Here is a 7,508-nt window from a genome sequence, read left to right on the forward strand (position 1 = left end):
CCTAGCATCCTTCCCTCTCCCCCTTCTCCTCTCTCTCTGTTTCCCTCCCTCCCTACTTTGATCTGTCTGTCTGTCTGTCTGTCTGTCTGTATATCTCTCTCTCTCTCTCTCTCTCTCTCTCTCTCTCTCTCTCTCTCTCTCTCTCTCTCTCTCTCTCTCTCTCTCTCTCTCTCTCTCTCTCTCTCTCTCTCTCCCTCTCTCTTCTTAAGCCTCTTCTGCATTAAGCTGTTTATCAATTTATTTATAGAGAAGAAGCTTTTCTCTAGTACATCCATGACACCAAACTGCATTATCAATGCAGCAACAAACTAATTGTTTCCCTGGTGGAAATGAGAACAGCGTGTTGGGACTCGACTAGTACCTGTTGTTTCCCACTTCACATACTCCTCAGAACAACCTGTTTGTTGAAGCTGATGTCTCATGTCTTCCTTCCCCCCTCAAAGCGTTCTGCTTGTTTTCTGTATTCACACAGAATGTGACTCTAAGGTATAAACAACATAGACAAGCAGAACGCAACATCAAGTTTTTCTTTCTTTGTTCTGTTTTTAGTGGGTGCCTTGAGTCTAATGTTTTATTGAAACTGATTTTTGCCTAGATTATAATTACGAATTGGATATGAGTAGTAAAATAATAAATCCATGTGAATAGCATTGCTAATTAAGTCATTGTTGCCGCAATTAAAACGTTATGTGATTAGTTCCAGGTGCATTTTATCAAGACCCATTTCGGATTGTGCTCCATTTCTATGGGAGGCTTTTAAATAAAGCAGAGCCGAGAGAAGGGTTTGATTCATGCTTACTGTGCTGTAAAGGAGCCCTTCCTTCTCATTTCTAATTAGTCCTCTTCGTCTCCCCGTCCCTCTCTCTCTCTCTCTCTCCATCTCCTTTCTCCTTTTTCTCAGGAGAAATATCCGTTAAATTGCCCAGTATCCTTTTGAACCTGCTGTCTTTTTTCCTAACCTAAAGAGCCAATTCATCTGAAGCTTCACACTCGCCGTGTCCTCGGGAGCTCGGGAACCAGCAGAACTTTGCTGCCTTTGTTCTCCCCGATAAATCATCCCTCGTTTTCCACGAACACGATAGCGCTCCGTCCGACCATTAGGCCTCGTCCCCCAAGCACCACGGTGAACGGTGGTCTCAGATGTTTCCCTCCAGTGAGACGGCTGCTGCGCGGTTTGTTGATCTGACCACCGGCCTCACGGAGGACAACACGGATCCATAGATGTCCGTCGCCACCGTCTCTCTCGGCTCGTCACTAAAAGAATGGTTACTGATATAGTTAGCTGAAAGGTCTTTGTTTTACCGACTCTGCCAAAATGCATTCTCTAAGTCATTCTGACAAATTATGAAATAGAGATATTTACATTAACATTCAGGGCATTTAGCAGACGCCTTTATCCAAAGCGACTTACAATAAGTACATTCGTCAGAAGAAAGAGGAACAACAATATATCGCTGTCAGTCAGTAAGGATGTTCATAGAAACAAGTGCCAAGCACTAACCATCGCTAGGTTAACCCGTTCCCCGTATACAACAGAGATAGCTAGGATAAGACGCTACACAATGCCAAGTACTATTTTTATGTGCCAGGACGTACGACATACAATAAGTGTGTACATTAAGTGCCAGGAGAGAAGGTAACAAGGGCAACTTTCTCACGAGGGTTACCTTCTCTAGAAGGTAACAAGGGTAACCTTCTCTAGAAGGTAACAAGGGTAACCTTCTCTAGAAGGTAACAAGTGTAACCTTCTCTAGAAGGTAACCCTAACCTTCTCTAGAAGGTAACAAGGGTAACCTTCTCTAGAAGGTAACCCTAACCTTCTCTAGAAGGTAACAAGGGTAACCTTCTCTAGGCCGGTGTTTACTTGACGCAAACAGCAGGTCCTGCTGCTTCCGCTGCTGGCGGTAAAGCGGTGAGCAGCCCGTCCACACAGGGAGGCTTCGGTAAACTTCACAAAGATCCCATTTTCTCCAAAACTTCTTTTGGTTATTGTTATTATTTGAGTCGGCGGCGGCAGCAGAGCGGGTGTTAGCAGCAGGTCACGCTGTGTAACAGGCAAGATCTGGTTACCATGGACACAGACCTGGTCCTGAAGCTGGCCTGTGGTGACCAGTGGTAACCAGTGGGCTGTGTCACCGTGGTAACCAGGGGGCTGTGTCACCGTGGTAACCAGCGGTGACCAGGGGGCGCTGGTGATAACCAGGGGGCTGTGTCACCGTGGTAACCAGCGGGCTGTGTCACCGTGGTAACCAGCGGGCTGCGTCACCGTGGTAACCAGGGGACTGTGACACCGTGGGCAGGCATGAGAGCAGAGCTCCAAACAGGAGAGTTGAAGGAGTGAGAGTAAGACTGAAATAGAGGAGCGGACCGCCGACCAGACAATGTAATGATCCTTCATCATAATCATTTTACCGTTGAATAATTTAAAAGCCTTTCCTCACGGTATTTAATTTCCTATCAACTACTTTGTCTCTAATTTACTGAGGGAACAGGGAACTGGCTCTGCCCGGATAACCGTTATCAGAATGAGAAGCGATAACCCCGGGAGGTGATGAGGCTCTGTCGGGAGCGGTGACTTTGACGCTGCGCCGGGAATGACAAAACCTCCGAGAGGCCGGAGGAGAGAGGAGCTGTTTCCATGGCTGCGGAGGAACGAGCAGAGAGGGGGGCCAGAGAGCAGCCATCTTTAGTGTACACTAAAAGCACAGTGAGGTCGACGTGTACAGCGGACAGAGATTGTGTCAAGGGCAGAGCGGCCTGATACCGATACGCCATCTGCTCCCAGAGATTGATAGTTCTCCCTCCCAAGACCCCGCCCACGCGTCTGGACCTCGTCGTTATTCTACAAGGACGGCAGATCCCGGGGGTGGAGCCCGGTGTACAGAACAGAGCGAGTCAGGGCCTCAAATAGAATATAAGTTTTATATCCTTACTGTACAGGAAGAGATACATTGTTGTTTCTCTTTCATCGGACAAATGTTCTTATTTGTATTACGCTTCTGATTAAAACGTCTGATCAATGTAAATTGTAAATGTATATACTGCATGTTGACGATTCAAAAGCGTGTGTTATCACAGGAGGACCAAACGATAAGCAGACTGTGGAAGTGGTCTTCTGGGGCTGCTGGTGGTGATGATCAACCAACAGGAAGAGGAAACTAAGCCACGAGCCGTTGAGGAAACGAGATCAGATGTAGGCTGGGAGATTAGTTTAGAATGAATAAAAAGGGGTTGCAGGTAAAATAAATGCAAAAAACAAAATATGGTCCTGGATATCAGTCATACATTTGTGTATTTGTTGTCGTTGATACTGTGGACACAAATGTATTAATGTGTTCTGTGAGGCGTCTGCTATAGTGTGACACATATTTACAGTAGTAATAATCTACTGTGAACACACACATCTTTGATTCAATGAAACCATCTAAACAACAAACCCTTTTCTACAAACTAATCAACTGAATATCGTTTTACCGGGGGGCCGTCATTAAACGTCTGGGCGTGCCGCGAGCACACGGACGATATCAGTCCGATTTCCTTAAAGGTGTCATATTATAGCACCAGGTGTTGATGAGTGTGATTAGCCGTTACAAGCCGTTTGGAAAATCGGCCTCTTCTGACATCACAAGTGGGCGTGTCCAGCTAGATGTGAGCTGGATAGATCACTCTACCACACGTACACACATTTACATAACACACTGTTGAAAACAAAAGCAGGTATGCACTTCTAGTTGTGCATGAGCACCTATAGGCACCACGCACCCACACACACAGAGTCACACACACCCACCCATAATATTACAACAGGAGGGAGAGAGAGGGAGAGAGGGGGAGAGAGGGAGAGAGGGGGAGAGAGGGAGAGAGGGGGAGAGAGGGGGAGAGAGGTTCTGTGGTACATTAGCGGCTGGATTTATTGGCGTCTTTGCGCAGCAAATGTCTAATCACACTCACACCTGGTGGTATAATATGTCACCCATAACTGTTTGCCACTAACTTGGCTTCTTTTCTCGGAGAGGAAACGGCGCCGTATGAGAATACCACGAGGCGGTGATGTGTTGCGGTGGCAGAAAGCCGCTGTGTGTATCGTCTGACTGCACGCTAGGGAGGGCAGATGCTCTCTCGCTCTCCCTCTCTCTCTCTCTCTCTCTCTCTCTCTCTCTCTCTCTCCCCTCTTTCTGCATACGTTCCATGCAGGTTTTTTAAAACTGCTTTTTAATCTAATTTCTTTGGTGCAAATATATATAAGCATTCATGCAGAAGTTTGGCAGAAGTTGTTGATAAAGGTTAGAGGCAATCTCTGCGCTGCGATTGTCTGCCATGTCTCTGGTAGGGAGGTCTGCACTGGGGACCAGAAGGTCACAGGGGTCAAAGCTGTCAGTGCTGAGCTTAATTTGGGACTTTTAAAATATTGCTTTTTCAGTCCAATGGTTTTTACTTCTTATGGCCTTGGTCCGTTTCTCTCTCTGTGGCCATGGATGGATGTTAGTACGGGGGCAGCTTGTGGCTCAGGAGGTAGAGCGGGCCGGCTGGTAACCGGAAGGTTGCCGGTTCGATCCCCGGCTCCTCCTAGCTGAGTGTTGAGCTGTCCCTGAGCGAGACGCCCCCCCCTGACTGCTCCTGACCAGCTGGTCACCGCTGTCGGTGTGTGAATGTGTGCATGAACGGGTGAATGTGAGGCAGTGTTGTAAAGCGCTGTGAGTGGCCGCTGGTTAGAATAGCAGTGTATGAATGCGGTCCGTTTACCGTGCAATCCATTTAGTATCATCTGAAGGGATCAACACACACATGACTCACGGTCGCAGAGGCAGAGAGAATTAACACCACAGAAACCGTTGCAGGGAACCAACTCAAACTGTTTTTTCCTTTGCAAGCACACACACATTGAACAGTTTGTGTGTCGTGCATTTCCTGGATTCCTCTCGTCTACATAAAGTATGTCTGACAATTAATAACAGACATCTTTAAGCAGCCAAAGTCGAAGGACAATCTTGTCTCCCCTGCTCCCCCCCCTACCCCCCATGGCAATCCACCACACACACACACACACACACACACACACACACACACACACACACACCCCACCATCTGCAACAGGAAAAGCACTCACCCATATAAATTAAGGGGGGCAGCCAGTGTGGAAGTCAGGGTAAGGGGGGGGGGGGGGCACGGAGGTGACCCCAGCATCCCCAGACACCCAGACACACACCCAGCAGACACACACCCAGACACACACCCAGCAGACACACACCCAGACACACACCCAGACACACACCCAGCAGACACACACCCAGACACACACCCAGCAGACACACAGACACACACCCAGCAGATACACACCCAGACACACACCCAGCAGACACACACCCAGACACACACCCAGACACACACCCAGCAGACACACACCCAGACACACACCCAGACACACCCAGCAGACACACACCCAGACACACACCCAGCAGACACACACCCAGACACACACCCAGCAGACACACACCCAGACACACACCCAGCAGACACACACACCCAGCAGACACACACCCAGACACACACCCAGCAGACACACACCCAGCAGACACACACCCAGACGCACACCCAGCAGACACACAGACACACACCCAGCAGACACCCAGACACACACCCAGCAGACACACACCCAGACGCACACCCAGCAGACACACAGACACACACCCAGCAGACACCCAGACACACACCCAGCAGACACACACCCAGACACACACCCAGCAGACACACAGACACACACCCAGCAGACACACACCCAGACACACACCCAGCAGACACACAGACACACACCCAGCAGACACACACCCAGACACACAGACAGACAGACACACAGACACACACCCAGCAGACACACACACACACCCAGACACACACTCAGACACACAGACACACACCCAGACACACACTCAGACACACCCTGATGACCCCCCTCAGAGCGTCCCCACCCAGACACAGAGCGCTGGAGGTGGGCTGTCCTTTGTAGGATGGTGTGTGCAATGTCAACATGTGCATGAGCCTGAATACGAGCATCTTGGCATCAGAGAGGACACCACCCCCCCGCCCCGCCCGAGACAACACTGTGATATTCTTCAGGGCTGCTCAGGACCTATCACTCACTCAGACGGGGGGGGGGGGGGATGGATGTGGAGCTGCCCTTTATGATGGAGGAGCTCCACTAGTGCTGCTGTGTTTACTGTGAGGGGGGGGGGGGGGGTGAAAGACATGAGACGAAAGATGACCTGCTGGGCTGTGATATAATGAAGTGTGTATGTGTGTGAGTGGCAGTGTGTGTGTGTGTGTGTGTGTGTGTGGCTATGTGTGGGTGTGTCACTGCGTGTGTGTGTGTGTGTATCCCTGCGTGTGTGTGTATGTGGCTATGTGTGCATGTGTTTCTGTGTGTGTGTGTGTGTGTGTGTGTTTATGTGTGTGTGTGTGGGTGGTGTGTGTGTGCATGTCTGTGTGTTTGTCTATGCATTACTGTGTGTGTGTGTGTGTGTGTGTCCCTGCGTGTGTGTGTGTGTGTGTGCGTGTCCCTGCGTGTGTGTGTGTGTGTGTGTGTGTGTGTGTGTGTGTGCGTGGCTCCTCCGAGCAACAGACTGTGAGGGGGCTTGTGTGAAGTCCCAGCCGCTCCGGCGGTCCGAGGCTGGGAGACGAACAGGAGGGGGAGCTGAAATAGTCTCCGTGACGTAGAAACCAAAAGGCATGGCACCGTCACCATGAGTCATCAGGAGGCTTCTGGACACATCATGGCGTCCAGTATTCAGAGATATTAGTCGATGTGCGATACGTATTTGATGTACTTTGTTTCAGTTTCACTGTTGTTTTAGAAAATATGCCACAAATCTACGTTTGGTGGCGGAATTAAATCATGAAACTAAATCGGAGGCAAAACAGCAGAGGAAACGTGGAAGTGCTTCGCAAATCATGAATAATATCAAATGTAATGTTCTAAGGCCGTAAAAAGTACACATTGTGCATTTACCTTATAAGGAAGGGTGAGCCGTTTTCCTCAGTGATGCTAAACGGACCTCATTTTATACCGTGATTTTCTAACCAGTGTCAATTCAAAGCGCTTTTCAATTCATGCACACATTCACCCACTGACGGCGGAGTCAGCCATGCAGGGCGACAGCCAGCTGGTCAGGAGCAGTAAGGGTGAGGTGCCTCGCTCAGGGACACCTCGACACGCCGCTAGGAGGGGCCGGGGATCGAACTAGCAACCTACCCGTTACCAGCCGACCCGCTCTGCCTCCTTAGCCACATGCTGCGTATGGTGCAGTCCAAAGCTATTTTAATAACCGTTTCATGTTTAACAGCGACCGATCCTTTTAAGACCTTGTGTCTCGCTTCCTCTGCAGGTAGACTGCCACAGGGGATCGAACCCAGATCCTCCTGTCTGTGAGATGTTTGTTCCAGATCCCTAATGTATTCAGAACAGGAGAAACAGGCCCAAGGGGAGACAGCATATACAGCTTATCAGCAACATC

This window comes from Pollachius pollachius, assembly GCF_949987615.1.
Source record: "Pollachius pollachius genome assembly, chromosome: 2".
Classification (NCBI taxonomy): Eukaryota; Metazoa; Chordata; class Actinopteri; order Gadiformes; family Gadidae; genus Pollachius; species Pollachius pollachius.